The 14,436-nt window shown below is 36.1% G+C and overlaps 1 pseudogene; it reads left to right on the forward strand.

The window, feature by feature from the left end:
* The first annotated feature begins 7,614 nt into the window (after positions 1-7,614).
* On the forward strand, positions 7,615-8,049 carry LOC130882734 (Ig heavy chain V region 108A-like; annotated as a pseudogene).
* The last annotated feature ends 6,387 nt before the right edge of the window (positions 8,050-14,436 follow it).

Raw genomic sequence — 14,436 nt, forward strand, 5'->3', positions numbered from 1 at the left:
TTTGGACTGCTCTTCAGTATTGAGAGGGAGGAGGAATGGTGTGGGGGAGGAGAAGAGGAGTGGGGATAGGGGGAGGGAAGTGGGGGGAGGGGGCAATATTTGGGAGGAGGGGAGGGAAATGGGAAACGGGGAGCAGGTGGAAATTTTAATTAAAAAAGAATAAAAAAAATGAGAAAAAAAATAATAAAATAATGAAATGCCATGCTGTAAAAAAAAAAAAAAATGGTTTGAAAAATCCCTTTGATAATGACCTTTGTTTCAAAGGTGATAATAGAGTTGTTGTGATCATAGCTACTTCCTATTACCGAGTCAAATAGCTCACACATGTGTGCATGTGCATATGTCATACACATCCAACATATATTTCACAGCCAATTATGCAATATTTCATAGAATCAACTGATCTAGGCATCAAAGTTTAGGGTGGATCAGCAAGCAGGTGTTATCAATAACATTACATCATTTGAATTTATAGAATAGGGAAATCATAGTGGAAAAGTTCATTATCCTGTAATAATTCCATGTATATAGGTGCAGTCTTTGTGTTCTACAGTGACTTATGTTGTCTTTACATTTATATATTATCTCAGCTTTGTGAGTAACTATAAAACACACCTAGCTTTGATTATCTAAGAGTACCTATAAAGGAAAAGAAAGGTTTCTGAATGTGATATGGCACAGAGAGCATACTCTTCCAGCTGAGTTTTGTCTGTGTCATTATGGAGAAAGTACTTGCAAAGACTTGAACATATTTTTTCTTGCCAAATTCTGAAATTATAATTGCATTCATTTGTTAGATGTCATTTGGTCTGTCTGTGAGGAGAATCCATGTGTAAAATGGTTTGGTAACCAATGTAGAACAATCAGGACATTGTATAACTAGTTTTTTTCTGATTACTGGTAATTTGAAATCTTGTTTACAGTAATGGAGCAGGATTGTCAGTTAGAGCATTCCACTTAGTGACCCTCAGACATGTGTAAAGAAAGACAGAGGGAAGACTAAACTATCTTCAAAGCCCCAGGCAATCCTGAATAAGCATGCATGTGGATGATGAAAAATTGTGAAGACACTGAACACAATATTTTTGAGTTTTTAAAAAGAGTTTTGGATAATGTTATTAATTTGGGGATGTATGTTGTTTTTATTGCTCTCATAAAAACAGCTTACATGTATATATGTAATAGTTATATGTAATATGTAATCGTTTTAAAAAGAATAAGTTTCAATAATAACCAGAAAAGGAAGATGCAACAAAATCATCTAAAATTTACAACATACATTATACAAGTGACCTTCAACAACTCTTCTTTGTACCAAGCTTTGAATACATGTTGTTCAAAACACTTCACATACAGAAATTTAAAATTGAGTACTATGAAACCCTAAAAAGTTTTCAATACAGCACCAACATTTATGGTAATGAAATGCATTCAATTCATGATCACTTTGCTTACATCCAAAAAAATTTACAAATTCACCTCAATATGCACCACATATGTGTGTGTGTGTGTCTGTGTGTATAAAATGGTTCCACTAATTCCCTGAAGCTGGTAGTAAAATATTCAGTTGCACAGCTCTCATTCACTAAGTCTATAGCAAGTACATCCAAGTTTCTGAAAATCAATACCATGACTTTCCATGAATAAGAGAACCCTGTACATGGAAAAACTAGATCCAAAGAAGAAAGAAAGATGCCTGAGAACACAGTATTTACACCTAGAAAAATGTACTGCAAAGGGACAAACAATTGTTTTTAATTTTCACATATAGCTCTACAGCCCTCCATAATACAAATGCTGAATTAGAAACAGATGGAATCACAGTCCAAATGACTCTACATTCTGGTCACTTCTCAAATATGAAAATATTTTCTGTAGTTGAAAACTTATCTGTAACTACCACATTATTTCCTCTTCATGGTCTTGTGAGTTTTCTGTTCCAACTGTAGCTGCATGAGTGGGGAAAGTGCATTTTAGAGCAAGTGTAAATCCATTGCATCATTTGTCCTCTATGGTAACTCACTTCATCACACGAGTTCACTGCTAAAGCTAGATCTAACTGCCCTTAGGAAAAGGACTGTGGTTCATGGAAACAATATTTGAAGCACAGCTCATCATTCATCCTTGAATACCTACTCATCATCACCAGGTATATTAGAAAGAGGAGAAAGTAGAGTCTTAGTGAGAGACCTGTGTGAGAACTTACAGAAACCCATTACCAGAACCAGCAGGGGGCATTGGGGATCCACCAGTTCTCTAAGAATTAGAGGGCACCATACGCAGCTAAGAATGTTGTACAGTTCCCAGCTAATATTTGATGAGATCTCTCAGATTTTCATTACCAGTACCATAACATTCAGAGACCATGGTCTAATTGACTGTAAGATCTCTATGTTACAACACTGAAGAGGTTATTTATTAAATGAAATCTATAGTGATGTCACCAAGGTACAGAATAGATCCCTCCTGCTGCTGGATAAGATTCCAGTTTACAAAAGACTTGCCAGTAACATTTAAGGATATTAGAGGTCCAGGATGCTAAACAACATTTTTGGGAAAGTGTCCCAGGAGTTTGCAGCTGATATCAAAGTTGTGCATGTTCCTGCTGAACAGTGTTATGAAATGGTTAGCAGCCTCCAAACCTCCGTGCCAGTGACTGATGGGAGAAGCATGGTCAACGCAACTTCAGAGCATCACAAATATGGTTATTTTCTAAGTTAATTCAGATGACCCTTGAGCCATAAAATATGGTTCATTTTAACATGGATGTGGTGACTAGTTTTTCGATCAGATGTAAGAGTTCTTTCAATAGAGAAACTAGGAGGAAGCAGGGAATGCTTTTCCCCAGACAGGTTTAACTCTTGAACCTCATTCTCCCATTGACTAATATAATAATACTCCACCTTTTCTCTCTGAAAACAAAACAGGTCTTGATATAAGAAATACCAGTTTTTATGATTATATAAACTACAGATTTTGTGATTGTAAATACAGGAATATTTGTACAACCTACAGAATCACATTAATCCTCATTTGTTCACAGTCCCTGAACATATAGGTTCTTAATGTGGATTTAATTCGTACTATCCTCTACCTGGTGGCAGGAGCTATAGACAAGTACATTACTAGTAACAGGGTTGATGAGAGCCAGAGACTGAAGTGATTGGGGTATCTTTTCTACATGCAATGGCCACTTTTATGTCCAGTTGCAACTGTCTGGAGTTAGACTGAGGAGTCCTGGAGATTCAATAAAGTTTTCCTAAAAGGACACTGACATAGATAGCTTCCTCATTTCCTATAGGAACTGGTTGAGGCATTACCTAGACCTGAGCTTGAAAGGCTTTGATGGATACCCCCAAGCATTGGCCCAATAAACTATGGATAAAAATTTCAGAACAGAGCCATAGTGGATAAAACAAAATACTCAACACCATCTATGTGTAGCTCAGCAGCCTGACAATGGAGAACTCTGCACTATATTAGTGGCTTAAGAACAGTGCCACAATACATTTCTGAGTTGTGTCAGAAACCCTGAGGTATCAGGAAGAGCTGCCTTGGGGCTGAGAGGACAGGGAAGATTAACCTGAAGGCTTTCACAATACTTATGTTTAAGTACCAAGGAAAAGAACAACAAAATAAGCATTAATGCTATACATAATGATTTTTTGTCACCCTGCTTGCAAGACTCAGAAAGCAGGGGTTTTTAATTAATGAACTTGATCCAAACATTTTCATGTTGATATCAACATAATATGTGTCTTCCATAATTGAGTCAATACATTTGAGTAGAAATGCTTGATCACATTTCACATCAATGCCTATTTCCTAGGAGATGAAGAAAGTTACTGTTGGGCATTTGTTAAAAAAATTATTTATCACAGCAGTTTGCATTTATGAGTTTTAGAAATACGTTCTTAGATTAAGCAGTGATTACTGACACCACATTTATAGTATTCCCTGGTCTCAGTACCTTGTCCTGTAATCACAGTGTGTTATAGAACAGTGAACACAATGACACAAGACCTTCTCCTATGGTCTTAAGGATATATGGGTGCTACAGTCATCCTTGCTTTTGCTAATGACATTTTCCCAGAGGAATGAGATACAGAGCTTGTCTGCAAAATTCTTAAGAGGTAGGTATCTATGCAACTTTCTTACAGGGTGAACACTCCATAAATGTCCAGAAACATCTCTAAATTGGATATTTCTGAATCTTAGATATCTAACCACTGAGGAAATTCTGGTCAATCATTCTGTGTGGGAATCAGAATGAGGACATGTGATCAGGCAGCCAGAAACATACATCCTTGTGGAGGTCCTAAGGAACTGTGAAAGTGGTGCTCATGTCATTACGTGGTGTTTAGAAGAATAAAATATAGAACAGTTACATAAGGAACTGCTGGGGGTTAATAAAAATATGTTCCAGCCATAAAAGAATGGAAAATAGTTCACAGAATAATGAGAGAATGGGGAAATAATGGAAATCAATAGATAAGGCATTCAAGGAAACCTCTTGTTCACTTTCAAATTCATTATGCCATATGTGTACATATTACAATCCTAACATTACTTTAATTCTGGAGAAAAGCTCATAGAATCTATTTATATTATCAGAAAGCTCAGATTTTTGTGCATGGACTATTTTGTAAAAGAAGGATATCTCCATAAATTGTATGAATAATAATTCCTCTACAATGAGAAGAGGGTGTTGACCTGTGAACTAACAAACCACAAAACATCGTATCAATTCTGACAAGTGATAGAACAGAAGACATACATCAGTCTGGTCTCAGCTACTTCTACCCTAGAATATTAGGTGTATCTGATTCATGAAATGATATAGAAAATATTACATGAATATCCTGAATTTATTTAGTATCTATTTTTTTAATTGCAGCTTTACTTCAGACTTCTAGTTAAACACACATATCCCTACATATTGCTATTGGCTATATTATTCCTGGAAGTATTCCAAATCCATTACTCTTCAATGGAAATGTTCAGCTTCTGAGAAGCATAATTAACACATGCCCTGTCCAAGGATAAGGGGATTCTGGACTTGGAATGGTAAACATGGAAAGATAATCTTTGTAAACACATATATCCACTACCCATGAGGATCCTTGTCAAGGATATTCCCCGTGTCCCCTAATTTCTTTAAATGTAGTTTGGGAAACAGATTGAGTCACAGAATATATTTCCTTCCCCTTTTCTTCCTTCTTAATGTAAGCACATTTTCTGAATTTGTTAACTTTTCTGTGAATACAAAAATGGGTTTTCTTCTTACTTTCTGTTGGTCACTTTATCTGCATGCCTCAGGTATTTATAAGTGGATCTATGGGGGGCTGCATCTGAGCTTAAGATTCATTGTGGTTCTCTGACATCAGGTGCTCTGTCCCACGTATAGTCTAATGAAGGTAGTCAAGGCTTTTTTCTCTTCTTTTGTCACCTTACTACAAGTTGGGAACTGTTTCAGCAACTATCATCAGGGAGGAGCTTGCCACTGAGAAGGGCATTGATGATAGTATAGGACATCTTAAAATCAATCTCTGAAACAGCCATTTTTCCCTGCAATGGAGCTCTGTGAGACGTATTAGGGATGTGTTCAAAGGAGACAGTGCAACTTCAGTGTAAGCCACCGAGAAACAAAAGTGCATGGGAGCACAGGACCATCAGGGGGCAGAAAAGAGTCAATTATCCCCAGTAGAGAGATGAGGTTGGTTTGAAAGGAGCTCTGTGTCCTCTGTGGTTTCCTTTAGCTGACCTACAACTGTTGTGATTGACAAGTGATGCTTCCTTGCTCAAACACAGTAAAGATTCTTTGTTAAACTTTTTATGGGTTTGTATTTTCTTGTTTATTTTATTTAGTTTTTATTTGCTCTTTACAGATATTTTGAAAAATTTTATGCAATGTGTTCTGATCACTGATTCCCTTTTATGCAATGGGTTCTGATCACTGATTCCCTTCTACCTTTGCTTCCCATATCGTTCCTTTGTCCATTCCTGTTTATCTCTTTGTAAAAAAAAAAATAGACAAAAATATTTTAAAAATGGGTTAAAACCAAAGTGAAATGAAACAACACATACTCTTACACGCAAGCACATACAAAACCATATATAATCATGTTAAATAGGCAAAAGACATGTAAGACAAAAATGCACAATGTGATATGAGAGAAAATATGTATATAAATGCCATTGAGTTCACTTTGTTTTGTGAGAGCGTGTAAAGTACCTGAAGAGGTAAAGGAGTCTACTGTCAAGTTTGACTACTTGGACCCACATGATAGTAGTACACAAAAATTGAATTCTGTAGGTTTTTCTCTAAGGATAACACGTACATGTTGGTGCACGTGTGTACTCTTCTTATTAAAGAAGAAGGCATAACAACTTTTGCAACTATTACGTAGATGGATAGAAACTCTTGAGGACCCAAAGCATTCTGATGATATTTTGTCATTTGATTATTGATAAGGAAAATATAACCAATTGTTTTTGGGATTTTTACTGGAGGATTCCTATGTACTAGTCAATGACTGCACCTATGTGTGTATGATATCACTGATTGTACTCACTGGGTTATGAGTTAATGATACAAAAGAGATTATGAAGTTGGGAGAGAGGCTTACTGGAAGATTCCAAGAGGAATCAGTAAGGTATAGTGGATGTAAATATGATCATATAATATTTTATACATGGAATAAAATTTCAAAGAATATTAATTATTAAATGTAAAAACATTTTTACATATATTTGAAATGTTACTATATGTGTATTTTGTACACTGTGTATATAACTGCCATAATCTCTACCCTTAATTTTTCCCCTGCTTCTTTTCCTTGATTCTGCTAGAGAATTTCACACAAACTACTAATAAGAGTTTCATTTTATGTCTATGTTTCTCAGATAGTCTTAATATATTTATCACTAGTTGTATCCATTTTTCTATAAGTGATGTAACTTCCATATTTCTTGCAGTTACTGTTTATATAAACATGTTGTTTATATAAATATGTCTTCTTAATAAAATCCTCTGTTGAAAGATACATAACTTAATTCAATAATTTAGTTTTTGTGATGTTATTGCAATAATCATTTTTGTGTAAATGTTGCTGATGTACATTTACTGTTGTTCATTTTGATGAATTTCTTAGTTTATATTCTGTTTGAAAGACAAATATTGATTGCATCAATCTGAAGAATTTCAAACTAAACAGTAATAAGCTTCTCATAACTATCTTTATTATCACAACCACTATCTATAAATCAGACTTATAAACTTTTCATGAAGAGGAGCAACTGTCTAAGGCTTGAAACTTATTGAGAACTTATGTGCCTATTTACATCCTCAGCATTTGCACAGGGATCAGAGAAGGAGCATTTTATACATTTCCTCAGACAGGATTAGGATTTGGTCCTCAGCATTCTTTTTCATTCAATGGTCTCCTCTATCTTCTTCATCTCCTTCTGGACTGGTGTCTTATCTACCAAGTCCCCTGCTCATGAATATGCAAATAACCTGAATCTATTATGGTAAATACAGGGATGTCCATACCCCACAACAACATATGACCAGTGTCCTCTTATCAGTCACTGAGCACAGAAGTCTTCAATATGGAATGGAGCTGGACCATTCTCTTCCTTGTGTCTGTGACTACAGGTAAGGAGCTTTTCAGTTCCAATCCTGAAGAAGGACCAGAGACTGAGGTGACAGTGATATACACTATGGCTTTTTCTTCACAGGTGTCCACTCTCAGGTACAACTGCAGCAGTCTGGTCCTGAGCTTAGAAAACCTGGGTCCTTTCTGGCTACACTTTCACTGACTACACTATACACTGGGTGAAGCAGAAGCCAGGAGAGAGCCTGGAGTGGATTGGATATTTTTATCCTGAAAATGGTAATACTAAGTACAATCAGAAGTTCCAGGGCAAGGCCAAACTGACTGCAGACACACCCTCAGCACAGCCTACATGGAGCTCAGCAGTCTGACATCTGAGGACTCTGCGATCTATTACTGTGCAAGACACAGTGTTGCAACCACATCCTGAATGTGTCAGAAACCCCAGAGGAGTAGGAAGCTGCCCTGAGACTGAGATTACAGACAAGATTGTCCTGGAGACTTGCTCCAGAGTACGCTGTACCTTGACCTTCTGTTTACCTGTGACCAACTGCATTGACATAACTAATTTTTAATGAAATAAAGTAGGACAATATAATTTGTGGCATTACATTATGATATAAATATCTCTTAAATCTAAGGGATTGAAAGTGTTGTTGAAATGGCTGGGAATAAGCTATAATATGGATTAGGCCAGTAAAGAAAAAACAACAGCGTGTGCACTAACAAATCCCTTTTCATAGTCCAATTTGTTTTCCCTAAAACAAGAACAGACAGTTTTTGGAAGTTTGGGGGGCAGATGTTTTAAACTTTCCTATGAAATATAATTTTACATCTTTAGTTATTTATACCCGTGATCATGAATCATGAGTTGTTTTTAGGAGTAGTAATTTTACCTCTTACTGTCTTATCATTATGGATGGAGCAGAGTGTCATGATGTGAATTCCATCGGGTGTGGGATCTGCTGCTTTGGCAAGAAGCTGGGCTCCTGCACAGATAGTACTGGAGAAGAACAGTAGGATATCAAGCTGGGAATGTTACAGGCCTGATTCTGTTATCAGTAGCCCTGGTTGCTCATTCCCCTGTTTCCTGAAATTTGGTTGTATTTGTCACCACTTCTTGATTGACACTGAATGGATTAGTAAAATTGCATTTTACATTTTTCAGGTATTTTAGAGGAAAATTTACTATACTGAGGATGATTATAAGAGTTTTGTTTATATTATATTTAAAAATGGTTCATCCCTCCACATTTAAAACATATATTAGGCTACATGGACACTGAGAGAATTTGAGCTTTATATTCCTGTATGCCATCATTTTTGCATGCTTTTATAAAACAGTAATGGTATGAGAGACATTAGCAACTTCAGAATGAATCTGGATACAGATAAAATTTTCATTTTCACTTCTTTCCAATTGCATCCTTTTGATCTTCTTATTTTTCTTATTGCTCCAGTTAGAACATTAAGAACCATGTTGAACAGAGATGATTTATTCCTGTCTTGATCCTGGTTTTAGTGGAATTACTTTGAGTTTCTCTCCATTTAATTTGATGTTGACACTTGGCTCATGGTATATTGTTTTTTATTATGTTTAGATATGTTCCTTGTATCTATGATGTCTCCAAACCTTTATCATAAAAGGGTGTTGGATTTTGTTAAATGCTTTTTCAGAACCTAATGTGATGATCATATTATTTTTTTCAGTTTACTTATATAGTAGATTACATTGCTAGATTTTTATATGTTGAACCATGCCTGCATCACTGGAATGAAGCTGACTTGATCATGGTGAATAAGTTTTTGATGTGTTATTGGATCTGATTTGCCAATATATTATTGAGTATTTTAATGTTCATGAGGGAGATTGATCTGTAATACTATTTCTTTGTTGAGTCTTTGTGTGGTTTTGGTATCCATGTAACTGTAGCTTCATAGAAAATATATGTCAATATTAGTGTAGAATAATTAAAATAGATCCATACCGATTCCTATACACAAAACTCAAGTCCACATGGATTAAAGACTTCAACAAAAATCCATCCACATTGAACCTGATTGAAGAGAAAGTGTGAAGTAACCTGCATTGCTTGGGTTTAGGAGACTACTTCCTCAATAGAACACCAGTAGTACAGACACTTGTAGCAACAATAAATAAATGGGACTTCCTGAAACTGAGACGCTGTGTTTACAGCTGTCTTAAGAGGTCCTGTCATGAAACACTTAAATGCTGTTGATGAAAAGCTAACTGCATGCTTTCTGGTTTTCAGTCATAGCAGGAAAAATTCTGCATCATTTTAAAATGCCCACTTTCTGGGTTATCATGCCATTGTAAACTCTGACTCTTTCAGGCAGTCCAGCTACATAGCATTTGAGTGTGGTTTGTGAGCAGACTGATGTAGCTTGCTTGCTGGCAGGGACCTGGAAATGCCATAGAGTTGTGACAATAAACAGGACTCCAGCCAGTACCTCTGCCATAAGACTGGAATCTCAGAAAACTAAAGAATTGGCTGGATCTAGTCACCAAAGCCTTTGCTTTAATACTCTTTGTATTGCTTAGCAAATTAAAGACTCACATAGTCAGAAAAAGAGAAAGATATACAGTAAAGATAGTTTCAAAGACAAAAAAAAACCTCTACAAGGTTTACTGTATTTTAAAAATATATTAAAGTTTGGGAGAGAAAAAAAACGGTAAAGTTCTTAAAATAGAAAAGAAAAGAAAAGTTGGGTGTGGTTGTACACGTCTTTAATTCCAACACCTGTGGGACAGAGGCAGGCAGACCTCTGTGTGTTCAAGGACAGCCTGGTCTACAGAGTGAGTTCCAGGACAAAGATACACAGAGAAACCCTGTCTCAAAAAGCCAAAAATTATAAACAAAAATAAAAGGAATAGGGGTTAAAATAAATCCAAGTAAAGATAAAACACAAATAATCTGGATACTGTACGTTATTATGCTTGCTTTGAATTGTTTGAATGCTGAGGAAGGAGCAACAGCTGCTAAAAGATATTTGCTTATAAATGCTGCTGAATTAATCCAAGATAGGTATTTTGAAAATACCTTGACTTCAAAATTGAAGTGAAATTATATTTTACCTTGGAGAAGCAGATTTTCTTTTATTTCCACAGGAAATGAGAGGCTGGGGATTCATTCTGGGTTAAGAAAATTCAGGTTTTATCAAGGAAAACCCATTGAGGAATCTCCAGTAGGGACAGATGGCCAAGATGTCTGAGTTCTACATCGAGAACAGATTCAAGACTGCTGTCTGAGGTGATCAAGCCTCACAGGATACTCCAATCAGAACCTGATCATAAATCCAAATTATCTTTAGGTCCGCATAAGATTATCAGTGTCCCCCAACCAACAGGAAGTAGCCTGGAAACCTATGCCCACATTTCCAAAAAATGGACTATGCATACCTTCCTTTGTTTAAAAAAAAGAGGGGGAAGTGTTGTGGGAAAATGATCTGTATTCTGTAAATTATATTTTAAATAAACACTTATTGGCCAGTAGCTAGGCAGGAAATACAGGCAGGATAACAGCACAGAAAGTAGTGGTCAGTCAGTGAGAACAAGAGAATTCTGGAAAGGAAGATGCCCATTCCTCTGCAGTCCTGACCTGACCACAGAAGAGGCAAGTTGTGACTGCACCACTGAATGAGGTACTGAGCCACATGGCTAACACAGATAAGAATATTGGCTAAAAATGGGCTAATATATGTTATAAGAGTTAATAAGAATCATAAGCTAATGGGCCAATCAGTTTAACTAATGTAGACCTCTGTGTGATTTCTTTGTGACCTAATGATTATTGGAACTGGGCTGGGGGTCCAAGTGGGACAGAACATCCGACAACAGAGAAGCTTATTTAAAACAAAAGGCACAGTCAATAAGACAAAAAGGCAATCTACTGAGTGGGAAAAGATCTTCACCGGTCCTACATCATATGGGGGACGGATCTCCAAAATAAATATAGAACTAAAGAAATTAGACATCAAAATTCCAAATAAATCATTCAATAATCCATTTAATAGTCCCCATCTGGGGTACAGATCTAATTAGCTAATTCTCAATAGAAGAATTTCAAGTGCTGGATTTTGTCAAATGCTTTTTCAGCATCCAATGAAATGATCATATGGTTTTTATCTTTCAGTTTATTTATATGATGGATTACATTGATAGATTTTCATATGTTGAACCAGCCCTGCATCCCTGGGATGAAGCCTACTTGATCATAATGGATAATTTTTCTAATGTGTTCTTGGATTCGGTTTGCCAGTATTTTATTGAGAATTTTGGCATCCACGTTCATGAGTGAGATTGGTCTGTAATTCTGTTTCATGGTTTAGGCTTTGTGTGGTTTTGGTGTCAGGGTAACTGTAGCCTAATAAAAGCCAGCCCACAAATTACAATCCCAGAGAACTTAGAATAAGGACACTAGGAGAGACATATATATAGATCTAATCTACATGGTAAGTAGAAAAGGAAAAGATCTCCTGAGTAAATTGGGAGCTTGGGAAGCTTCGGGGAAGATTGAAAGGGAGGGGAGAGACAGAAAGGGGATCAGAGAAAATGTAGAGCTCAATGAAAATTAATAAAATGAAATAAATAAAACAGTTTGGCAATGTCCCTTCTGTTTCTATTATGTTGAATACTTTGATGAGTATAAGAATTAACTCTTCTTGGATGTTCTGATAGAATTCTGCACTAAAATCACCTGGCCCAGGGCTTTTTTTGTTGGGAGGTTTTAGATGACAGCTTAACTTTCCTTGCAATTTATAGGTATATTTAAATTGCTCACTTGGTCTTGATATCATTTGGGTATATTGTATCTAACTAAAATATTGTCCATTTCTTTTACATTTTCCAATTTAGGGGAATACAAGTTTTTTTGTAGTAAGACCTAATGATTGTCTGAATTTCATCAGTGTCTGTTGTTACGTCCCCATTTTCATTTCTGATTTTGTTAATTTGGATGATCTCTCTTTGCCTTTTGATTAATTTGGATAAGGGTTTGTCAGTATTTTTGATTTTCTCAAAGAACCAGCTATTTGTTTTACTGATTCTTTGTGTTGTTTCCTTTGTTTATTTTGTTGATTGTAGTGATGAGGCAAGTAGGTCTTCTTTTTGTCCCAACCAGCTTCTGCATGGCTAGCTTAGCCCCAGAAATAACAACACACTAATTGTATTCATTTAAACACTTCTTGGCCAATTATATTTACCCTCTTCTTGGCTAACTCTCATATCTTGCTTTAACCCATATCTAGTCATCTGTGTATCACCACAGGGTCGTGGCATACCAGGAAGATTCTAACCCATGTACTTCTCGGCCTTGAGTTTCATGGTGGTTGCCTGACTCTGCTTTTTTTCTCCCAGCATTCTGTTCTGTCTTCTCTGCCTACCTATGTTCTGACCTATCAGGCCAAGCAGTTTTCTTTATTAATTAACAAATGAAACAACAGATAGATAGAAGACCCTCCTACATCAGTTGATTTCAGCCCTCAATTTGATTATTTCCTGTTTTCTACTCCTCTTGGGTGAGTTTGCATCTTCTTGTTCTAGAGCTTTCATGTGTGCTGGTAAGTCACTAATGCGAGCTTTCTCTGTTTTCTTTATGTGGGCACTTAGTTCTATGAACTTTCTTTTTAGCACTGCTTTCATAGTGTCCCATAGTTTATGATATGCTGCATCTTCATTTTTCTTGAATTCAAGGAAGGCTTTAATTGCTTTCTTTATTTCTTCCTTGACCCAGGGGTGGTTCAGAAGTTGATTGTTGAATTTCCATGAGTTTGTAGGCTTTCAGAGAGTAGTATTGTCATTAAATTCTAACTTTATTCCTTGTGATCCAATAAGACACAGGGGTTACTCCAAGTATTTTTTTATATCTGTGTACATTTGCTTGTTACTGAGTATGTGATCAATTTTAGAGAAGGTTCCATGGAGTTGTTGAGAAGAAGGTATATTCTTTTCTGTTTGGGTGGAATGTTCTGTATATGTCTGTTAAGTCCATTTGTTTAATTAGATCTGTTATTTCTCTAAATTCTCTCTTAAGTTTCTGTCTAGTTGACTTGTTTATTGACAAGAGTGGAGTGTTGAAGTCTCCTACTATAGTTTGTGGGGTTAGATGTTGATTTAAGTTTTAGTAATGTTTCTTTTACCTATGTTGGTGCTCTTGTATTAGGGGCATAGAAGTTCAGGATTGAGGCTTCATCTTGATGAATTGTTCCTGTTATGAATACAAAGTATTCTTCATCTCTTCTGATTGCTGTCATCATTCACAGAACTCAAGTCCAAATGGATTAAAGACCTCAATATAAATCTGACCACACTGAACCTGATAGAGGATAAAATGGGAAGCAACCTTCAATCCATGGGCACAGGAGACCAGTTCCTAAATATAACCTCAGTAGCACAGACAATAAGAGCATCAATAAATAAATGGGACCTCCTAAAACTGAGAAACTCTTGTAAATCAAAGGACACAGTTAATGCGACACAAATGCAGCCTACTGAATGGCAAAAAATCCTCACCAACCCCAAATCAGACAAAGGACTGATCTCCAAAATATATAAAGAAGTTGAAAAATTAGAACATGTCCTTCAGTATCTTTTGGCCTTTTGAAATTCCTCTGATGAGAATTCTCTGTTTAGTTCTGTACACCACTTTTTAATTGGGTTATTTAGAATTTTAATGTCTAATTTCTTGAGGTTCTGGTTGTAAATAATAGAGTTTCTGGTTGTAAATAAAAGGATCTCCATAAGCTATACAGCAGCACATTTTTAAACTTTTGTTCCTAGTCACTGAGCACACATGTT

This window comes from Chionomys nivalis, chromosome 10 (genome assembly GCF_950005125.1).
Source record: "Chionomys nivalis chromosome 10, mChiNiv1.1, whole genome shotgun sequence".
Taxonomy (NCBI): Eukaryota; Metazoa; Chordata; class Mammalia; order Rodentia; family Cricetidae; genus Chionomys; species Chionomys nivalis.